The sequence below is a fragment of the Schistocerca nitens genome, chromosome 9 (genome assembly GCF_023898315.1).
Source record: "Schistocerca nitens isolate TAMUIC-IGC-003100 chromosome 9, iqSchNite1.1, whole genome shotgun sequence".
Lineage (NCBI taxonomy): Eukaryota > Metazoa > Arthropoda > Insecta > Orthoptera > Acrididae > Schistocerca > Schistocerca nitens.
Window position 1 is genome coordinate 148,886,665 of NC_064622.1, and position 24,744 is coordinate 148,911,408.

Genomic DNA, 24,744 nt, shown 5'->3' on the forward strand with positions numbered 1-24,744 from the left:
GGGACAGCAGGCGCTGTGCTTCCGACGTTTTAAGACTTGCGACGTTGTGTTTCAACAAGTAACGCAAGACGACAACACCCGATGTTTTTTTAACCTATCTGTTAATAGAATGTGTTCGACTGTTGGCATTCCCAGCACGATCTCCAGATCAGTTACCCGCTGAAAACAGCTATTCATAGGGCACCGAGAGACACGCTTCTCATCACACGCAAGCGTTACGGTCGATCATCTCAGCTATTGAGTTGAAGTAACGTAGACTACAATTACCATATCTGTCATTCAAGCTCAGTTTGACTCAGTTTCCAGCCGAGCGAGGGCCATTGTTGCTGCCACAGCAGACCTATTTCTGTACCAGGCTTCGTTCCCTGTATAACTCCCGTCACCAATTACTTTAATCGTGCATACGAACAATAGGTAAAGTTACATTATTAGCTATCCTTACTGGTGTTACAACTTTAATGCCGAGTTGAATACTTTCCTCGTGCTTTAATAACCTGGTCTGAGATGATTAGAAAAGACTTCTGCTCACTGATCATTGTGCTGAGGTGTTTAACGATGCTATAAAGCACAGTAATGTTTAATTTCAGAATTTTGTTATTATTGTTATTATCTTGTATTACTATATTGTTGTGTATTTTTATTATTTTGTGTGATATAAGTCCTGAACATGTAAAATAAATAAATAAGGAGAGCTTAATATGTGTAAAAAATTGGCTTAGAAGCTCTCAGATCTGCCTGTTTCTGAAAGAAGGGGCCTGGCTTAGGTAGAGGAGAGGGAGGGAGGGAGGGAGGGGGATGGAGAGAGAGAGAGAGAGAGAGAGAGAGAGAGAGAGAGGCGTGGTTTAGGAAGAGGGTGTCGCTTAAGAGAGCGGTGAGATATGATGACGTCATGTGCTTGCCCTGCTTCTGCTTGTAGGCAACCTGATGGTCGGAGATGAAATTTTATTCCTACTACTACTCCACAAACTTAAATAACTCCTTCATATGTATGTAACCAGTTCAGTAAATTTCAAAACAGATGTAACTGAAATTATCTTCTTCAGTGGTGTATAAGGTAGTAGGCATCGTTCAAAGCATATCTGTTATTTTTTATATAACTCTTCCACATGTTTTATTTCTATAATCGATATACAAAGGTTTGTTATGTAATAAAATATCATAATTCACTCCAAAAAAAACAACTTGATTCGAGAGTGGCTAGGCTGTCGTGACTCAACTCGCGCGTAGCTCGAAGTTCGCGCATTGCGTCCAGTATTCTCAGCCATGGCAACAGTAACTTCTCCAATTTGTGGTCAGTTGACCGTTGGCCTCTCCAAGGAGCAATTCCCGAATCAAGTTCTTCAACGCCGGTGCGGAAAGAGGACCTCTTCGAAGTCCTTAAATGAAATTGTTCCCAACCTTTGTTAGACCACTACCACTGAGTGCAACCAGACACTAGCTAGTTTCCCCGCCCATCCTCTGCTGTCTGTTGCCCCCCCCCCCCCCCTCCCCAACATTACCACCAACTTAAGCACCTAACTAAACTGTAGAATACAAGACTTTTATTGGAATACTTTTACTTTCAAAACTGTGAAGGATGACTGATATTTACTTTGTGTGTGTGTGTGTGTGTGTGATTTAGAATGGAGGTTGAAGGAAACTTCCTGTCAGGTTAAAACTGTGTGCCAGATGGAGACTCGAACTCCAGGCATTTTCCTATCACGGGCAAGTGCTCTACCAACTGAGCTACCCAAGCACGACTCACGATCCGTCCTCTCAGCTTCGTCAGTACAAGCCAGAATTGAAACGGTGAGGAAGGGCCGTGAGTCGTGCTTGGGTAGCTCAGGTGGTAGAGCACTTGCCCGCGAAAGGTAAAGGTTCCGAGTTCGAGTTTCGGTCGAGCACACAGTTTTAACCTGCCAGGAAGTTTCATATCTCACACATTCCGCTGCAGAGCGAAAATATCATTCTGGAAGGATGAAGGAATTCGTGGTGCATCCTAAGTGCTGCGCATAATTCCTTCTCAGATAAGGAAGCTAACTATCTACCGTGAGGATAGACACTTGTTACAAAACATACTTATCCTTTATTACTCCTTTCTATTGCGGCATTTTCTCGACCTGCCACTGCAACCCCATTTAAAACCAAACAAGTTCAGATGTGTGCACTATACCGCCTGTTCGTAAATCGCTTGATTGCTGCGTTCCTTAATTCTGAACTGGCAGAAATTGGAAGACTTCAGGCTGTTAATGCTTTGTGTCTAACCACTCTAATAACAATAGCGATAATAATAATAATACTATTTGTTACGTATATGCCTCACTTTTATCATGAGTGATGTATAGGATAAAGCACAAGACATGTATGTAGTGGGAGGACTATGTGAGGAACCTGTAACCTCCACTGCATTAATGCTAGTAATTGAGAAAAAGTAATTATTGATAACTTGTATTATCAATATTAGAGTCTTACAAAATTGTGATAATAGTAATGATCCCTTGAAAATAATTGACAGAACCGGTTACTTTTTACCCCTCAGAAAATTTCATTTTACCCCTCAGGGGGTAATTAACCCTGCCTACGTTGTCCAGGCCCCCATGTTGACTGTCTGCAAATGACTGCACTGACGCTTGTGTTTCAACCGTACGTCGCAGTAGCAGTGCCGGTGCCTAAAAATAAGTCAAAACAGTAAGCTACTAACAACGCAAATCTGTTCGCGGCTCATGGTCTTGCGGTAGCGTTCTCGCTTCTCGCGCACGGTGTCCCGGGTTCGATTCCCGGCGGGGTCAGGAATTTTCTCTGCCTTGTGATGACTGGGTGTTGTGTGTCCTTCATCATCATTTCATCCTGATTCACTCGCAAGTCGCCGTAGTGGCGCTAAAGAACTTACAGAACTAGCACTCTGGAAGGTTCGCAGGAGAGCTTCTGTGAAGTTTGGAAAGTAGGAGACGAGGTACTGGCGGAAGTAAATCTGTGAGAAGGGGGCGTGAGGCGAGCTTGGGTAGCTCAGATGGTAGAGCACTTGCCCATGAAAGGCAAAGGTCCAGAGTTCTAGTCTCGGTCCGGCACACAATTTTAATCTGCCCGCGGTAGCGTTCTCGCTTCCCGCACCCGGGTTCCCGGGTTCGATTCCCGGCGGGGTCAGGGATTTTTTCTGCCTCGTGATGACTGGCTGTTGTGTGATGTCCTTAGGTTAGTTAGGTTTAAGTAGTTCTAAGTTCTAGGGGACTGATGACCATAGATGTTAAGTCCCATAGTGCTCAGAGACATTTAATCTGCCCGGAAATTTCATGTCAGCGCACACTCCGCTGCAGAGTGAAAACCTCATTCTGTAAAGTCCGACATTCTACAGCGACGGTATCAACAAACTGCTCTCTTGTTGAGAAAAGTGTTCGTCGCCAGGATGACTATGCTGAGAAATAAATAAGTAGATATGAAAAATAAAGAAGTAAAATGTTAATAACGTTTGTTTTATTTAAAAAGCTTTAACAGTTTTCTCCTACAATTTCAGAGGCTTTACTTTTCAGGTCGCCTCGTAAAATGTTAATACCACATACCTATTCTCCACATTATAGGTCTCAATATTACAGCTTCCTTTTGTGGCTATTTTAAAATATGTAGTAAGGTTTGGATATTTTTCTATAATCGAGAGGTAATGACTCTTACTGAAATATATAAATCTTATATGCTAAGGAACATTCCTCCAAATACGTGTACATTCAGAGTTCTGACTGGCAACACACTTCCACACTACCGAATTTATCTAGTACTTGTCTCGTAAATATTTTCCCCTTACAAGGACATAAATCAGCCCTACGATTTTATACCTTCATTACACTGTTTATCGATATTAATCAACACTTGCAGTGCCTCTTGCTGTCTTAATGTTTCTGAAAACTGGATGCAACCATATAGCATATGGTGGTGCCCGCAGGATGTGCATTGCCTCGGGTGCAAAACCTCCTGATATAACGATTGCAGTTAAGACTGTACTCCACACATAGGAAGCGAGATTGCATATTATAGGCAATGGCGCCCTAAATGATCTCACTTGACGTTTGTTCGCAATCACTTTAAATAATGCACTCTGCTGATTGCATCCAATACGGTAACGTCTAAAATGTATGCGGTCAGCACTGTAGGACAAGCTGAAGCGGGACTCGTCCAAAGTCTTAACATTTTGCCACTCATGAAGCCAGTGACGGCGTTCACAAACGCATTGCAGTGTGAGGCGTTGGTGATTTCTTTTCAATAGAAACCGACGCAGTGGTGTACGTGCCACCAGTCCAACTAGCAACAGATTTCCTACCGCCGTAGGTTCGAGTCCTCCCTCGGGCATGGATGTGTGTGTTGTTCTTACAAGGGAACCTCCCCATCGAACCCCCCTCAGATTTAGTTGTAAGTTGGCACAGTGGATAGGCCTTGAAAAACTGAACACAGATCAATCGAGAAAACAGGAAGAAGTTGTGTGGACTATGAAAAAAAAAAATCAAAATATACAAACTGAGTAGTCCATGCCAAGATAGGCAAAATCAAGGATAGTGTGAGTACACGAGTGCCGTGGTCCCGTGGTTAGCGTAAGCAGCTGCGGAGCGTGGGGTCCTTGGTTCAAGTCTTCCCTTGAGTAAAATTTTATTTTCGCAAAGTTATGATCTGTCCGTTCGTTCATTGACGTCTCTGTTCACTGTAATAAGCTTAGTGTCTGTGGTTTGCGACCGCACCGCAAAACCGTGCGATTAGTAGACGAAAGGACGTGCCTCTCCAATGGGAACCGAAAACATTTGATCGCAAGGTCATAGGTCAACCGATTCCTCCACAGGAAAACACGTCTGATATATTCTATACGAAACTGGTGACGGCATGTGCGTCACATGACAGGAATATGTTGTCGACCCACATAACTTGTACACTTGGCGAATGGGTAAAAAGATTCTTCTACCTTGGCAGATTTAGGTTTTCTTGTGGATGTGATAATCACTCCCAAAAAAGTGATGAAAACATAAGATTTTGTCACATAAACTGAAAATAAAAAATTAAAATTTTCACTCCAGCGAAGACTTGAACCAAGGACCGTCCATTCCGCAGCTGCGCACGCTAACCCTGAGACCACGGCGCTCCTTCGTTCTCTTTCCTTTATGTAGCATATCTTACGCATGGACTATTCAGTTTGTATATTTTGCTTATTTTTTCATAGTTCCATACAACTTCTTCCTGTTTTCTAGATTGATCTGTGTTCAGTTTTTCAAGGCCTATTCACTGTGCCAACTTATAACTAAATGTGAGGGGGGGTGCGATGGGGAGGTTCCCTTGTTAGCACAAGTTAGTTTGAGTAGTGCGTAAATCTAGGGACCGATGACCTCGGCAGTTTGGTCCCTTAGGCCGGTATTACACTATCAAATGTCTTTGTCAAATATCTTTGTCCAATATCTTTGTCAAAGATATTTGATGGTGTAATAGGGAACTTTGTCAAATGTCGTCCAATATTTGATCAAATCTAGGGCCTTGCTGTAGATTTGATCAAAGAAATCGCTTGTCTTCTGTTCACTGCAATGTGACATGTTACCACATGGAGCGCTAGCATCGCTGCAGCATTCTGTCGTCTATAGTGTTTTTATAAACATTGCCAGTAAATAAAATTGGTGTATGCCGACAACTACAAAATTAATAGAGATTAATGAAGCTGATGAGGCGCTTTACAACGTGAGGCACGCTGAATACAAAAATAGATTAAGAAGATTGGAGACCTGACCTAACCTAACCTAACCTAACCCAACCCTCTCCTGTAGCAAGGAACCGGAGTGTTACAGTGAGCCTGTCTTCTGCAGATGCAGCAGTTCTTAAGTGAGTATTGTGCTTTGTGATATGAGGATACACTTCACTGAGCACATACAGAAATGTATGCTCATCCATTCTTAAGTAATTGATGTACGACTTGACGTCCTCCACTATAAGCTCACGTAACAAGTTTTGTTGAATGCTGTTACCGTGTCGTCGTAAAACCCACGGCTTCATCCAGGTATGTTTCCTTTTTTTTCCCCTCGCTTCTCTTCCACATGAGCACACAGTGGAATTGTGGTACATGCAACTGCTGCGGTTAATAACAAGTTGTTGTTGTTGTTCTCAGCCATCTTGAACTTTGACGAAAAATATGATGACAGTGTAATACCCCTTCTAGCGCTACGTCAAAGATCTTTGTCAAATATATTTGACGGAATATTTGATCACATCTTTGATCAAATCTTTGACAAAGAAATTTGATAGTGTAATACCGGCCTTAGGAATTCACACACATTTGAACCCCCTTACGGTGCATGGATGCAACCCTCTGGACAAAGCTGTTCTGTCGATTACAGCCTTGTGAGCAAGATGGAAATCATTGCGGTCTGTTGTGTTGTGTGGTCCATTATCCCAAAGTCGCTGCGTTGAACACTATCGGTTCTACACACACACCACTTTTGTAGCGGCGTGTCCTGTATGAACCGCAACGTCACAGCTCGACAAACCTGTTTTCCGGATAACAATCCTTCTGCGCCATTCGAACCCAATCAGATACTGCTGTTGTGCTCTGTAACGTCGACGAGGCATTCTGGTGCTTGCTCACACATTTCCACCTTGTTTGACGGATCTGCACCCGACTGAACGTGGCGTAACACAGATCTGTCCAGACACACAAAAGTGGGCAGTCCTGAACCTGTGTGTACATCACCTCTCTGCAAACTTTACCACTTAATATGATTCCGCTGCTCTACACATCTTCTGATTTTGGGGTGATTCAGACCATTCCTTCTGGGTGTTGCAATTTTCACAAACAGTAGCCTAGCATTATAACTGTACTTCGACCATTTTCGTATTTATCCATGAAAAATAAATTTTCTTCCTTTGACGAATATCGACTTGCATCGCAGGAGCAACAATTCAGAACCATTGCTGTTTCTAATACCTAAGTGTGTGAAAACAGGGAAAACACGTGTAACAGAGTGTTTAAAATAAACGGAAATACACTGAAGAGCCAAAGAAACTCGACACCTGGATAATATCGTGTAGGACCCCCGCGAGCACGCACAAGTGCCGCAACACGACGTGGCGTGGACTCGACTAACGTCTGAAGTATTGCTGGACGGAATTCACTCCATAAATCCTGCAGGTCTGTCCATAAATCCGTAAGAGTACGAGGGAGGGGAGATCTCTTCTGAACAGCAGGTTGCAAGGTATCGCAGCTATGCTCAATAATGTTAATGTCTGGGGTGTTTGTCGCCAGCGAAAGTATTTAAACTCATAAGAGTGTTGCTGGAGCCACTCTGTAGCAATTCTGGATGTTTGGGATGTCGCATTGTCCTAGAATTTCACAAGTCCGTCGGAATGCACAATGGACATGAATGGATGCAGGTGATTAGACAGGATGCTTACGTACGTGTCATCTGTCAGACTCGTATCTAGACCTATTAGGGGTCTCATATCACTCCAACTGCACGTGCCCCACCCACTACCTGCTTGAACAGTCCCCTGCTGGTATACAGGGTCCATGGATTCATGAGATTATCTCCATACCCGTACACGTTCATCCGCTCGTTACAATCTGAAACGAGACTCGTCCGACCAGGCAACATGTTTCCAGTCATCAACAGTCCAGTGTCAGTGCTGAAGGGCCCAGGGAAGTCGTAAAGCCTTGCGACATGCAGTCATCAACGGTACACGGCTGGGCCTTCGGCTTCGAAAGCCCATATCGATGATGTTTCGTTGAATGCTTCGCACGCCGGCCGGTGTGGCCGTGCGGTTCTAAGCGCTTCAGTTTGGAACCGCGTGACCGCTACGGTCGTAGGTTCGAATCCTGCCTCGGGCATGGATGTGTGTGATGTCCTTAGGTTAGTTAGGTTTAAGTAGTTCTAAGTTCTAGGGGACTGATGACCTCAGAAGTTAAGTCCCATAGTGCTCAGAGCCATTTGAACCATTTTGAATGCTTCGCACACTGACACTTGTTGATGGCCCAGATCTGAAATCTGCAGCAATTGGCGAAAGGGTTGCACTTCTGTCGCGCTGAACGATTCTCTTGAATCTTCGTTGGTGCCGTTCTGCAGGATCTTTTCCCAGCCGCAGCGATGTCGGAGATCTTTTATCGGATTCCTGACATTCACGGTACACTCGTGAAATGGTCGTGCGGGAAAATCCCTTTATCGCTACCTCGGAGGCGCCGTGTCCCATCGCTCGTGCTCCCACTATAACACCAGGTTTAAACTCACTTAAATCTTGATAACCTGCCATTGTAGCAACATTAACCGATCTAACAACTGCGCCAGACACCTGTCTTATATAGGCGTTGCGACCGCAGCCTGCTTACATGTCTCTGTATTTGAATACGCATGCCTATACCAGTTTCTTTCTCGCTTCAGTGTAATAGGAAATAAAACTGATTTTGTTCTATCTATTACAGCCATGTAAAAACAAAAATAAAAGACATAAACACGAAAAGAACGAAAATAAAATCACACAAAAGATTCCATTGCAAACGCTACAGTTTCTTCTGAATGTCATTTTGCATAACACATTGTTTGTGAACCAACTGGTCCTCCACGTAACTGGATACACGTTTAAATGTGGATAGGTATACTCCTTACCAAATTTTTCACATAAGAGATAAGATGTTGGATATTGTCCCATTCGCCGGCCGGAGTGGCCGTGCGGTTCTAGGCGCTACAGTCGGAACCGAGCGACCGCTACGGTCGCAGGTTCGAATCCTGCCTCGGGCATGGATGCGTGTGATGTCCTTAGGTTAGTTAGGTTTAATTAGTTCTGAGTTCTAGGCGACTGATGACCTCAGAAGTTAAGTCGCATAGTGCTCAGAGCCATTTGAACCATATTGTCCCATTCCTCCGCAGCGGCCTCTATGATGCACTGTAACGTGTCTGGTGGGACAAAACGATTGAAAACTGCTCGTTCTAGCTTGGTCCACGCGTTGACAATGCAACTGAGGTCTGGAGAATATTGAGACCATTTCATACAACTGATTCTATGCTCCACTTGGAAGATGTTCAGAAGATTGTGACGATCGGGGCGTGCATTGACATCCATCAGCGTGAATCCCACTCCAATATTTTCAACAAATAGTGCCACAATGCCATACATGATTACCCCCGGAAACATGACTGAACCGTCTTGTTAAGGGTGACAGTCGACTATACGGTTAGGGTGTAAACTTTGCCTCCACACACGAATGTCAGTGTTGTCAGGCTGGATACTGATACCGGTCTCATCAGAAAAGAGGACTGTGTCCAGCTGCTGTCTATTCCACAACGAGTGGTTTTGTACCCATGCGACATGAGTACCTCGTCGAACATGATTTAGAGCAGGCGCCTTGAAAGGTGTTCTGGCACGCAATCCCTGATCATGGAACTATTTCGTATCGTTTGTGTTGACACCTGCACTGTTGCAGGTGTTCGTAACTTTCGCCTTAGACTTGTAATACTGTGTTGAGGACTTGTGCTTTCTGTTATACGCAGATATCGGTACTGCACACCTGTTGTTTTTCTCCCGTGGCAACTTCTGTGACGATTCTCAAGTGGTACTGTCGCTAGGAGCTTGTTACAGATTCTAGAGACATTAAAATGGCTAATTAATTTTTGTTGTATGGTAATATTAGTTATAAAAAATGGCTCTGAGCACTATGGGACTTAACATCTATGGTCGTCAGTCCCCTAGAACTTAGAACTACTTAAACCTAACTAACCTAAGGACAGCACACAACAGCCAGTCATCACGAGGCAGAGAAAATCCCTGACCCCGCCGGGAATCGAACCCGGGAACCCGGGCGTGGGAAGCGAGAACGCTACCGCACGACCACGACCTGCGGACTATTAGTTATATTTACTGGTATTTTGCTGTGTGGTAATGTGATTAGAGAAACAGCTAAGCTCGTATTTAAATTCGTAAGTAATCTCGTATTTCTTCAAAAGTGACCAGCAATGCAAAAGTTAATCAGAAATGCAACATTAAACCGTGTACTGCATCGCTCGTGTCGAGACTAGTCTATTCTGTTAATTTTAAGAGAACTGTCCTGTTGGCAATAACACAAACAATCTGACTGCGAGAAAAATATGAATATAAATAACTGCGAAACATGTTTTGACTAAGAAGTATGCCGCTGCTGAAACGCTAATTGTATGACATGTAACTTATAAATGGTCTACCTGTTTGCGCAGTGAATAATTGCTGTGCCGCTGCTGTTTGCAAACTACTGCGGCTGTTGCTGCTATGCTGGTTCAAAAATAGAAATTCAAACTACTAGCAACGAGACATGCACTGCATGCTTTAAACTATAGAAACATCCACAAAACGTCTGCGCTAATAAATCTCATTACTGCAATGATCATTGTCAATTAAAGTTCTGTTGCTGAGAAACTTGGGAAAGCAAAATTATATAAGTAAAACCTGAAATAAAGAGACGAATGCTGATTGATCGAAAAACAATAAAGCAACTTTATTAACGAAATTTTGCATGACTAAGACAAAATATTTTAACACTTGAAATACAATAATTCAGTTTATATTAACAGTGGAAATACCTGAACAAATTCTCTTTACTTTCTTAAAAAGACGTATGCTATGCATCTTCGAAAAAAGATCAGTAAATCACACAATGTTACGTTATCATAAAAATCTCCAATTCCAAATCCCTGACCAAATTAATTACTATGCTTGCTTCGATGACTCGGCAAATGCGCTATTACAGTACCTTTTGAAATCTTCTGGATTAATTTACAAAACATCTCTCTATAAATGAAAGATGATGTAAGAAAATTATTTCCGGCAAACAGCACGACGTAAACACATGTTACTCCATCACGAGACGCACCTCAACTCCTCTCTCTCTCTCTCTCTCTCTCTCTCTCTCTCTCTCTCTTCAATACTGCCCTCCACTCACAAACAAAGGATCTACTAACAGTCTTTCGCACAGGAGAGACTGCCGCCTATTACTCAGATGCTATTGATACTTTCCTTTTTTTTTCATCGTTGACCCTGAAGTCGCCGAAGTGGCGTCAACTATAAAGGACTTGCAATACGGCGGCCGAACTCTCCCCCATGGGGCCTCCCGGCCAACAATGCCATACTATCATTTCCAGTTTTGTTACCAAAATAACAATTTCCTGTATAAAATAAAACCCTTATAACATCACTTTCACTTACAGCGGCATTCGCTTGCGACATCCACCCTTCTCATTCTCTGCTCCATTAGAGTGACTATACGGACCCTCTGATCGTACATTATTGTTGTCCGAACTATCCTAAAGCAACATAACTCTTGTAATGACACGTACGTACTCCAGTGTTTACATGTGACACGATTCCATAGACTGCACATACTGAATGGACTGTTTCCGCTACAGTTACATTACAAAGAAACCAGTGTATTGATGTCATAACGTATTTCTGGATCACAACGTTCAGTATTAAAGTTTCTGCAGTGGGCAACATTTTTGGTGACCAGTGTATTAAAGTATCGGCCTTAGTTTAAAATGTAAACGACAGCGTCGTCCCAACGTGACAACTTCGATTTGACGTTGGCAACATGCGTAGTACGGCGAGCACCCTCTATGGATATTACTTCGCTATGGCCGCCGTGATATTCTCGTTATGAATTTCTGGCACCTCTCTGTCAATTCTTGGCGCGCCAGTGCGAATTATTGGCCCGTAAGCATTCTTGATTCTTAATTTGTTTAAACGAAATTTTGCTGCTACCATCTTCTGTCACCTTTGCGTGCGATGATGACGATTCAGTCAGATGCCCCTGTACTGCACATTCTCATCTCAGTTTGTAGACCTACGCATTACTTGTAATGTGCAGCACGGTTACATCTTTAGTTGTGAATGTTTATAATGTAATAATTGGTACTGGAATTTGGAGCAGGAAATAAGAAAAGTGGTGGACTGTTGCAGGTTTCTGACGATGCAAGGGCACTAGGACCGCAGTCTCGTCTGTGGAGCGCTGTGTTGGTATCGGCCGTCTCACGAGGTGAGTATTGTTTTGGACTGTCGTCACGACGATGACATTGAAGTAGTTCTTAATAACGAGGAGCCCGTACCGTCACACTGAATCTGTTCCCATTTATCGTGTTTGCTTTCGTAACGGAAAGGCGCAGCTCCTCAATTCTTCATTCAAAGAATAGCCTACGACAGATATAATACTTGACTAACCAAGCGATTACTTGCCTATAGCAGTTCATAAGTTTTATCAAATTCAATGAATGTTGGTACAGAAGCACTCTGTCTGTTCTTGGGTCACTACGCACTGACCAGCCAGCAGATAGCCGAACATTATCACTTGAAACCCGGTCAGTTGGACGTCGGCAGGATTACAGAAACCTAACGCGCCGGACGATAAGAAGGTCGTGACATGTTCACGGGCTAGTCACGCACCTGGGGATACTACAAAAGACCGGTCCGAAATCATCGTGGACTCCTGCGGTCCTATGATTTTTTACAAGCGACAGAAAGTAAATCAAATGGAGACATAAAAACTGTGAACGAGTCCGCGATCGTTTGGCAATTTATTCATAAATGTCTTCATCGGATATAAATATGTAATTTACAGTGATTACTATCTAGTTACTACCATCGTTAGATCTTTAAAAGTATTTGATAAAAGTCTCACAGTGACATAATCTGTAAACACAGGTACATAAATACTCTTTATTCACCTGCGGCACAGATTACCTGACGTTGATATTGTATCAGAATGATGTTAATCGTCTGATGATGGGTTCAAATGGTTCAAGATTTTAAACATGGCTGAAGCAGCAACTGTTGAGATTCTTCACGGTAAATGATGACAGCCAAAACAGTTGCAGGATAAAGATTTATTAAAATTCTTGATCAAGGTTTCGGTATATGTAAATATATCTTCATCAGAAGTAAAAAATCCTGAACAGGAAGACACTTTCACTAGCAAAACCTTAGCAGCGGAAATGAGAAAGAAAAAACACTAACGCTTAAGTAACCGTGAAATTACCAGAGTAATACAGGCACAAAATCTTTTAGTTAGTTACTAAAATTACATCCTGCAATGGAGATTAATAAAAACAATTGTGCCAAAGGCGTCGTCAATAGTTAAGACATCATCTCCATTTGTACAACATGATTATGGACACAGGGTCAAAGCAAATACAGTTTAGGGCGTCGTCAATAGTTAAGACATCATCTCCATTTGTACAACATGATTATGGACACAGGGTCAAAGCAAATACAGTTTAGCACCAGTACTTCGCCTATGAACTATCGTGACGAGAGTGTGAAAGCACTAGGGCAGATGGTTTCGCGGAGAGAGAGCACTTGTGGTATGTGCATATTAAAATCTATGGATAAATACACAAGCGCATCAAAATTATTAAGAGTTGTGCTAATTCAAACCGTCTGTCTTAATAAGTAAAACATATCATACCATTTAAAAACATCTATGTAAAATAGAAAATATGGAACCAATTTACCTGTTTCCTAGTGTCAAACAGATGAAGCTTTCTTTCACATTTCCGATGCTAAGTTTTTGCTAATGAAAGTGTCTTCCTGTTCAGGATTTTTTTACTTCTGATGAAGATATATTTATATATACCGAAACCTTGGTCAATAATTTTAATAAATCTATATCCTGCTGGCTGTCATCATTTACCGTGTCAAATGGTTCAAATGGCTCTGAGCACTATTGGACTTAACATCTGAGGTCATCAGTCCCCTAGAACTTAGAACTACTTAAACCTAACTAACCCAAGGACATCACACACATACATACCCGAGGCAAGATTCGAACCTGCGACCGTAGCGGTAGCGCGGTTCCGGACTGAAGCGCCTAGAACCGCTCGGTCACCTCGGCCGGCGCTCTGATGATGGGAGTAAGCCGAAATCGGCTACTGTGAATTGCATCTACATCTACATCCATAAACCATAAATCACTGCCAAGTGTATGGCAGAGGGCACATCCCGCTGTATCAGTTATTAGGGCTTTCTCCCGTTCCATTCACGTACGGATTGCAAGATGGAAGATTGCTTAAATGCCACTGTACATTATACATGGTCCAGTCACATTAATGTAACCACAGGCTGTGTTCGACATCAACGTGGAGTAACTACTCACAGACGGCAGTTGGCACAACTAACAGTGGAGGGTATATACAATGTGTCGCGGGACGCGGAAAACAATGCAGGCGTTTTTGTAGCGCCGAAACGGAGCGATTTATCTGACGTCCAAAAAGAGAAATCATTGGCATTTGGACCAAGGGTGGAAGCATTTCCGAAACGACTAAGTCTGTAAAGTGTTCGCATGCCTCCATGGTTAAGGGGCTCCGGAAAGGCTCAAAATCATGAAAAGTTCAATTTTTACTTTTTTGCGTTTTCTGAATCTGCAGACTATTACCTTTTAATAGATATATAATTTATTCAATTCCGAAGACTACAACTATTTTTAAATTTTTTTTGAAATGTGTTCTACATGGGCGTGACCCACTGTGGCGCTGTTGAACTGCTGTCAAATGGTGTTATTGTTAACGTCCGTGTTCATCAGGTACATTTTAGTGATGTGAGATAAAGTATGTGTTGTGGCTAACCTTGTTTTCAGAGACTTAGCAGCACCTGAACTGTTGAAAAAATGTATTCACGGAAAAACTCAAAACCCCAATGAAAGTGTAAATAGTGTTATATGGTCGAGAATCCCCAAGACTGTATTTGTTGGAATAGAAAAACTTCACTTTGGTGTGTATGATGCTGTTGCGACTTTCAATGATGGCAACATTGTAAGGTGCAAGGTATTTAGAAATATGGGAATGAAGATAGGTTCTAACATGGTACGAGCGATGCTTGCTTTAGACAAGGAACGCCTTCGGGCTGCAGACAGGGCTGTAAAGAGTCTAGAAATACAAGCAAGAGTAAACAGGAGGAGGAACAAGAGGAAGCTGGAGGAGGAGTTTGCAGAGGATGAAGATAATCCATCCTATGGACCTGGAATGCACTACAAAGTTAATCCAATCTTTGTCGCTCGATTCCCAAAACTTTTATTTTCTCATACTAATTACATGTTTTCTAAGGATCTTCCAAACATATTTGTTTCAAACTTTCAGTAAATGTTACACAGTACCTTCTGCATAATTTAACACAGCCTTTTTCCAAAAAACTGTATATTTTTTAATATATAAATAAAAAATTGCAAAAAAATGTTGTGAATTTTCATTACAATTGAAAAAAATCATCTTTAATAACTGAACTAAAATTTTGTAAAATCCCTGTGTTAAGTTGTAGCCCATATTCCAATAAATAATCTGTAAAAAGTTCAACTTCCTACCTCAAATACTTTGTGAGGAAAGATGTAATTTATAAGCGTTATTTTAACTTTGCAAGTATAGGGCGTTCCGGAGCCCCTTAAAGTATGCCGTGCAAGGCAAAATGGCGCTCTCCATAACCGGCGCCGAGACAACTGCGGGAAACACGGGCCATAGATGACTGTGGTGAACGACGGCTGCGGAGATGTATCTGCCGAGCAACTGACAGCCCTAATGAACCAATGGGCTACCAACGGTGTCTCCTCAACGACCGTTGAGTGAACGGTGCTTCGTATAGGGCTCCTCAGCAGGTGCACGGTTCATGCACCCACGCTGACTGCTGTTCATCGGCGTCGAAGGCTGGAATTTGCACTCCAGTACCATAACTGGACGTCCTATGATGGCGACAGGTGGCCTTTTCAGATTTATCACATTATGTGCTCCGTCAGACAGATGGCCGTTGGTGTGTACGGCGTGAAACGTCTGAAAGCAAACACCCTGCAACAATCGAGAGAGCTTTATGGTCGCGGGATTATTTTCGCGGCTTTCCCTGGGTGATCTCGTCATTCTGGAAGCCACAATGGATCAACACAAATATGCATATATCGCTGGGGGCATATTCCGGCCCCACTACATGTAGTTATTTTTTCCTCGCCACGATGGCATCTACCAGCAGGAGAATGCAACATGTCACACAGTTAGCAGCGTACGTGCGTGGTTCGAAGAGCACCAGGATGAGATTACAGTGCTCATCTGGCTACCAAACTCCCTGGATTTAAACTCAATCGAGAATCTGTGGGATCACCTCGATCGGGCTGTTGGCACCATGGATCCTCAACCGAGAAACCTAGGGCAGCTAGCCACGGAACACAAGTCAGCTTGGCTCGACTTCCCTGTCACAACCTTCCAGAACATCACTGACTCTCTTCCTGCACTTCTGGCAGTGGTCTGCGCTTCGAAAGATGGTTACTCAGGCTTTTAAAAGGTGGTCACATTAATGTGACACGACAGTGTAGTTCTACTGGATCAAGACGAATATTTTGGATAAAGTGGAAAGACAATCCCAAGGCGCAATTCTTTAGTATCCGTCTGTTTGTAACGGAGATGAACACAAATATGAATGGAAAAAGTTTATGTACTTCCCGCCATTTTAATAAAATCTTGGTTTTCATGACATTGTCAAGCTAGCGATATTATTGATCTTGCAGTTGATAGTTCAGCAATTCAAAATTGTAACAATATGAGTAATTACACTCTGCACTAGAGAAAGCATAGGCAAATTTGAATTTTCAAATTGAGAAATAATGTTCCAGTTTAGAATTAAATGCTTGACAACAAAAGTGAAGTAACCAGAAGACATGATCGGATGTCAGCGTAACTTCGTACATGTACACGCCATCGGCGAGTATGTAAATGATCTCTACATCTACATCTACATCCATACTCCGCAAGCCACCTGACGGTGTGTGGCGGAGGGTACCCTGAGTACCTCTATCTGTTCTCCCTTCTATTCCAGTCTCGTATTGTTCGTGGAAAGAAGGATTGTCGGTATGCTTCTGTGTGGGCTCTAATCTCTCTGATTTTATCCTCGTGGTCTTTTCGCGAGATATACGTAGGAGGGAGCAATATACTGCTCGACTCTTCGGTGAAGGTATGTGCTCGAAACTTTAACAAAAGCCCGTACCGAGTTACTGAACGTCTCTCCTGCAGAGTCTTCTCTATCTCTTCTATCAACCCTATCTGGTACGGATCCCACACTGGTGAGCAGTATTCAAGCAGTGGGCGACAAGCGTACTGTAACCTACTTCCTTTGTTTTCGGATTGCATTTCCTTAGGAAATGGTCTCCTGTTTGAGAGGCAGAACGATCACCAAAGTGCGTTACTGTTGTTCGTGTTTAACGTTTCTAGGATTGATAGGATATATGATTCGCCTGAGCAGCGTCAGATGTAGAGTGATCACTGTGAAGTATACGGAGATACCGCATACGGGGACATACTGTTTAGTACAGCAGTCTCGACAAGTTTTAAAATGTGGAAACTGATACACTTGCAAGACGTAAGTGAGTGTGCCCCTATGTACGCTGTCATAAGCTTGTTTGAAGTCAACAAAAATCCAAGTGAATGTCAATATTACGTTTTCCAATCTCTCCCGGTTGTCTGCCTGAGCGTAAGAAACTGATCTATTGTTGATCTGTTGCTTCTGAAACCACGTTGATAGTCCCCTACACTTCCTTCTGCATTTGAGATGATTCTGTTCAGTAGCCTCTGAAAGAGAATTTTGGAACTTACGTTAAGGAGTTTAATCCCTCTACAACTGTAACACACATCTTTTTTTGCATGGCAAGTAACAGATATTTTCCAGTCGTCAGACAATCTCTCTTATTCCCAGACATTCGTTAACAGTTTCGTAATTATTTTGATGATTAACGGTTCTCCATTCCTTATTGGCTGTCTTGCATATTGGGTCTCTTGCAATTTGTTCTTCGTCGAAAGTTCTTATTATTTTTTTTAGGATTTTATTGTTTATACTAATTCTTTTTCTTATTAGGAAATTGAAAGTGGATGGGTGAGAAAGGAAAGGAAAGGGAAGGAACTCACGACGGCAGTTGCATCTGGACTTTATGTGGATTCAGCTGCGCCGAGTGAAAATGTGTCCCGGACCGGGATTCGAACTCGGGATCTCCTGCGTACCGAGATAGTTTGCGAAATTACGACAAACACTGCGTCCAGGTGGCGCATTGGTTAACGGAACTGTCTAGTGAGCAGGAGATCCCGGGTTCGCATCCCGGTCCGGCACACATTTTCACTCGTCATCGATGATTGCGTATGATGCAGCTGACATCAATAATCCCTTCCCTTTCCTTTCTCCCCCCTCCACTTTCAGTTTACGTAATACGTATCACAGCTGCGGATTTCGCGTGGTGTCTCTTGTACTGGACATGTCAGAAAGAACAGACACCACGCATTCATACATTTCCTTTTCATTGGGAGTCTCTACCTTGCCGTCTACGGTGCCTGGTACCTCACATGGAAGAGACTCAATGGAGTCATCACAGTTCAGTAATTCTGCTAAATACTGGCAGCCTGGGGAAAAAACCTTTTTTGTAAGTGTAGTTGCATGAGTACGACTATAAAATAATGTGATCACTAATATACACGCTATTCACGTGTATATACCCTGTTAACTGACTCATTCCACATCATTTCGTCAAAGGAATCGTTCAAATGATGCGTGGAACATGTAACTAACTAACTCTTCCCGTAACCGTTAATCGTGAGAATCTTCCCATGTGCGTCTTTAATAAATGTCTCCCTTTCCTTATATTTATGTGTTACTTGTTTTATTTTTTCAGTACATTCGTCTTCTCCTGTGATCGATACAGAGCTCTTCGGTTTTTTCTGTTAGGTGCTTGTAATACTTCTGTTTCTCCACCCGTAACATAGTTACCGTTTCCTTTCTTATTCAGACATACTTGTCTTTTAACACCAAAGTCCTCATATTTTCTAACCACCTCTTCCTAGACAGCCTTCTCCCTTCAGTTTTTGGCTGGTACACTTGATTTAGTCACGCCTTACTTTAATTCTTCCATCTGTCTAGAATTTCGGGTGCTACTCTGTTTACAGTTTCCTTAATTTGAGACCAGCCTTAGTTGATATCACAGTCTCCTAAATTTTCCTCATATTTGTTTAGGTTTTCTGCTAGTGTTGACTCGTATTTTCTATTAATCTCTGACCCTTATTGTATTTTATAACATAAAATGTGGTCTTTTTAACTTTTCCACACGCCTTCTTACATTTAATATTCATCTTACTTATCAACAATAAGTGATGAAGGTCACAGCCTGCTCTTCTATAGGCCCGCGTATCTTTGAAGCTGTTTGCATACTACTTCTGGATACATACATGGTCTATATGGTTTGCGGTTTGCCTTCTGGTGCGATCCTTGCTCCTTTGTACTCATGTTGCAGATATTATTATCAACTGTGAAATTGCTCAAATGAGTGCCATTATCACTGCTCCCTTGATACAGACTTGCATCACCAGTCACCAATTTATAGATGTCTTCTTGACCCCTTTGGCGTTAAAATCATCCAATACTATTTTAACATTATGGTTTGGCAACGAGCAGGGAAAACAATCAACACGACACGGTATACACGCGGGAGTACCTCAGGGAAGCATCCTAGGGCCCCTACTGTTTAACCTCTACATAAACGATCTCCCAACCACGCACAACACAACGATGGCAATCTACGCGGATGACACAGCCATCCTCGCGCAAGATTGGAAACCATCAAACATTACGTCACGCTTACAGACTGCACTCAGAGTGGCTGAGCCTTGGTTGGAGAAATGGCGTGTTAGAGTAAACGTCGACTAGTGCGAAGCCGTTCTGTTCACTAGAAGACCGAAGCAAATGCGCAAACACCGATACTGCAGACCAATAACTCTACATCCACGCCCAATACGTTTCCGTGAGAAAGTCAAATACCTCGGTGTCTGGCTGGACCGGAAATTACTCTGGGGGGACCACATACAACAAAAAATGGTTCAAATGGCTCTGAGCACTATGCGACTTTACTTCGGAGGTCATCAGTCGCCTAGAACTTAGAACTAATTAAACCTAACTAACCTAAGGACATCACACACATCCATGCCCGAGGCAGGATTCGAACCTGCGACCGTAGCGGTCGCTCGGCTCCAGACTGTAGCGCCTAGAACCGCACGGCCACTCCGGCCGGCCCACACACAACACATGATCAACCGAGCTAGCGCGAGGCTCAAAAAGCTCTACCCTATGCTCAACAGGCGTAGCACACTGAACAGAAGGGTGTCGAGGTCCATGTACATGACACTTATCCGACCCCTGATGACGTACGCAGTTTCTGTCTGGGGATACGCTGCGCCTACACGCCTGCGCCGTCTGCAGCTCATACAAAACAAAGTACTCAAAATCATAAGCAATGCTCCACGATATACACGCATCGCGGACCTTTACCGGGAATACCGACTTGAGACTCTCACGGAGGTAATCCACAATCTCACCGCAAGACTATACAGAAACTCCAGACATTCGCAGAACCCGTTTATTCTGAATCTGGGGAACTACGACCACAAGCATAGATGGAAACATAAAAGACCAAAAGATATACTTGTAAGGACCTAACATCTATGGCCAAGCACACGCAAACACAACGGTACAGGTGAGACCCTGTTAATCAGACGCCATTAGTGGATATCCAGCTGGAATACACTGCCGAATAACTGGCACCACGCAGGGAAGCCGTACCGTACACTACACGCAGACAAGCTCCACACATCTCCCACACAGTGAGATGATCTATGGCCGATCTCCCACTGGTATATAACGATCTTGATTGTTCCAGGTATGTATCGGCTGCAGCAACTGGGATACATCACCATCGCCTGCCACGGTAATGATGCATGATACCTATACTAACAAATCCAACCTTGCATGAACTATCGCAGCTAGTAAGCCACTACTGCTCTTACTACCCATCCCACTGTCGCAGAGGTTTTTTTCTCACGGCACGAGCCTTGGCACTTTTTTCCCTCTGCTCTTCAAATCGCTACCCTCACTCGCGTTTCGTCCACTATCTATCACCTGATGGACCGTGTTAATGCGTCGTCTTACCAAGACGCATGGATAACATCACAGCCCAGCATCCTGTGATCCACTTACTAGTGAAAGGTGGCTACACTGAGCCACAGCGCCAGAGATCGCGCTAGAGAGTATTGTTCCGCCGCCTCCACTGGCAGTGATTATTGAGATGTCGTAGTGGGCAGTGCTTTGGGAGAACTCGTGGTAGTCAGTGCTGAGATGTCGTAGTGAGTAGTGTTTGTTGAGATGAGCTAGTAGGCAGTGCTTGCTGAGATGTGATACTGAAAATTTCTTGTTGAGATGTGATAGTAGCGAGTCGGTGTGGAGAGATTGTAATGTCTAGAGTGCTTTTCATCAATATAAATTAAGGTAACAAACTACTTTTCTTTTCTTTCTCATTATTTCAATGTCCTGAATAATGCGTCATTACAGGTTCAGTCAACAAAGCATCTGGATTGTGTTCTTGTATTAGAGTGTAATTCTGGTTTTCTTGAGTAATTATGGTATTTCTATTTTCTTTAATTAATTCAGTATAAATGATATTTAAAATTTCTTGTGTTGTTGAAGAAGAACCGTGCCAGATGCGTACGTTGAGTCATACTTCCACACACAGAACAGTTACACTTGTGCTTTGGTTTCGTAGGTTTTATAGTTGCTGGGGACTTAATTAATTAATTGTGTTAATGAAAATTTCCATTTCATTCTTTGTTGTTGTTCTATGCAGTCAGATTGCGTAATAATACTAGTCAGGGCCAACCGTTTACGAGACTTCGTAATCGAACAGACAGCTACTAAAGCAAAAAATTAAAATTATTTGCATTTCATTTAATTAAGCCCCCATGCACTAGATAACTAACATGTTGACGGAGGTGACAGTAGAACTTTTGGTTTGGTCACCACGTTGGTGCGGGCGTGGAGCGGCCCCATCTCTATTTATTTAATTTTAGCGGTAAAAACTGTAGTCGTTGTCATAATTTGGAAACGGAGCATTTTATCTGACATCCAAAAGGACATGATCGTTGGCTTTCGGGCCATGGCTAATTTTGTAAACTGTTCGCGAGCGGCCATAACTAAAGTATATCGTGCACGGCAAAATGGCGCTATCCAAAACCGGTGCCAAGGCAATTATGTAGTACCATGGGCCACAGATGAGATGGATGAACCACGACTGCGGGGATGCGTACGGGCGAATAGACGCGCAATGTTGAACCACTGATCGCCCAGTGAACCAAGGGGCTGTCAACAGTTTTTCCAGCGTTGAGCGAACGTCGCTGCGTATAGGCCTCTACAGCAGGCGTCTGGTTCACGCACCCATGCTGACTGCTGTCAGCGGTGACGAAGGCTGGAATTTGCACGCCAGTATCGTCGATAGGACATCACACACATCCATGCCCGAGGCAGGATTCGAACCTGCGACCGTAGCTGTCGCGCGGTTCCGGACTGTAGCGCCTAGAACCGCTTGGCCACTCCAGCCGGTTATTCCAGTTCCCGCCAGGTGTTTCGTAACATGTGTTCTGTCACAGTTCCTACAGCAGCTTGCTTCCTAGCCTTCAGTTCGTCGACGTCAGCAACTGGCGTGTCGAAGACTCTGTCCTTGATATAGCCCCAGAAGCAAAAGTCAATGGGTGTAATGTCTGGAGAGCGGGATGGCCAGAACGTTGGACCGTCCCTTCCAATCCACAGATCCGGAAATGTTCCATCCAGGAAACCACGCACTATCAAAGCCCACTGGTAGGGGGGGGGGGGGTGCTCGATCTGGCTGGAAAAGTATCCATGGTTGATTTTCTTCTAACTGTGGGGCAATGAACTGTTGCAAAACGTCTAAGCAAATGTTAGCGGTAATGGATTTTTCCGCGAAGAAAAACAGTTCAAAAACCTTGTTATGCATGAGGCCGCACCAAACATTCACTTTTTCGCTGTCTCGCTGTTTACTGTACAGTAGCATGTGGAGAATCTGAACCCCATATACGGACGTTATGCCTATTTACCATTCCACTGACATTAAAGGTGGAGTCATCGGTAAAGCATATACGATTTAAGTAAGCGTTAGCGCCATCAGCCCTGTTGAGAGTCTCAGTTGGAAATTCAGCACGTGTCAGCAAATCAATCGGTTGCAAGGCCTGCACGATTTGCACTTTGTAAGCATGCAACCTAAGCCTTTCATGAAGAATCTTCACCAGACATGCTTGCGATATTTGAAGTTCACGTGATACTTGACGAGTTGATTTAGACGGGCTCCGTTGAAACGATTGCCGAACACTATCAACAGTTGCATCACTCACACGAGGCCTGCCACTTCGAGAACGATCTTCAGCGCTGCCTGTTTCGTTAAACTTTGCACACCATCGCATTATTGATCTAACGTCAGGAGGGCTGCGTCCAAAAGAAGCCCAAAATTTACGCTGAACACTGATGGGCGATTTAGTTTTGTGAAACCTAAGCACAAATTGCGCTTTCTCCTGCTTTGACGTCATTTCGCCAGGAACTAAAGTGACCTCAGAGATCACGTCGGTGTTGTGGAGCACTGGCACCATCTGTTTGTCACAACGATTAGTAACACGAACCTATGTAACGGCATCAAATGTAAAAAAAAAAAAAAAGGTTCTGAGCACTATGGGACTTGACTTCTGATGACCTAGAACTTAGAACTTCTTAAACCGAACTAACCTGCGGAAATCACTCACATCCATGCCCGAGGCAGGATTCGAATCTGCGACCGTAGCGGTCGCGCGGTTCCAGACTGTAGCGCCTAGAATCGCTCGGCCACTCCGGCCGGCATCAAATGTAACTTATTATGTCAAACGGCTATTCTGTTATAAATTTTTATAATCAGGGCAAGACTTAGTGCTCACCCTCTGTTTCAAAAATATTTTTAGCTTAGAAAGAGGACTTTCAGTTTTATCAATAGCCGTAGTTTTTGTTAGGTACATTAGGATGGCTGTGCGAACGTCTAGGTAATTGAACATCAGCAGTGTTCAGTCTAGTACACCGTACGTCTTTTATATATGTACTTTAGATAAAGTTCCTATCAAGAGTAACTATGTTCGAAACAGAAGAGAAACTACATGAGGAAATCTCATTGAAAAAATTAAGTACTTGTTTTTTACGACCTTCGTCAGAAACAGTAGATATAGTTAAGATTAAACTGCTACATATGTGCCTATAAAATAAATCATTCCTAAAATCCAAGACTCCAGTTGCCAGTAAATGTTGTCAATCATTGTATAAAAAGTGTTACTTTAAGCCCAGTACAGGGTGTCAGCCTCTAGCCCTCGCAAATCTCGTCAAAATGCTTCTGTACTGCTTCAGTTCATTTGTTACACAACTTACACATACGATATGTTGAAAGTTTCGTCAAGTAGTTTGCCCAGTATCCTCTGATGCCAGCTTTTTCCGAGAGTAACCGAGCGATATGTCGCAGTGTTAAGACACGGGACTCGCTTTCCGCAGGACGGCGGTTCAAATCCCCGTCCGCCAGTCCAGAGTGAGGTTTTCCGTAATTTCCCTCCAGATCGCTTAAGACAGATGTTGCGATGATTCCTTTAAAAAAGACGCGACCGATTTTCTTACCCACCACTCCCCTATCCGAATCTGCGTCCGTCTCTCATTACCTCGTGGTCGAAGGGTCGTTAAACCTCCATTTTCCACCTTTAAGACAACGCCCTCGTAAGACATCGTCCATACTCTCAGAAAGCAAGGTGTTACGTATTGTATTAATTATTTATATTGGTTTACATTATAATCTGAAGAAGGTAAGATTATGTTTTCAAGACTTATTGCTACACTTTGTTCGTTGCATTTATTAGTCTTACCAATTACGTTTGTCAGAGCCTTGAGAACTTGAATGAA

At 43.2% G+C, this 24,744-nt stretch overlaps 1 long non-coding RNA gene across 1 annotated transcript in view; it reads left to right on the forward strand.

Moving 5' to 3' along the window:
• The window catches only part of LOC126203666 (uncharacterized), a 494,971-nt gene that overhangs the window by 156,697 nt on the left and 313,530 nt on the right, over positions 1-24,744 (forward strand). The window contains exon 2 of the long non-coding RNA XR_007540342.1: positions 11,908-11,983. This is a non-coding gene — a long non-coding RNA (uncharacterized LOC126203666). The remainder of the gene's footprint in view (positions 1-11,907; positions 11,984-24,744) is intronic.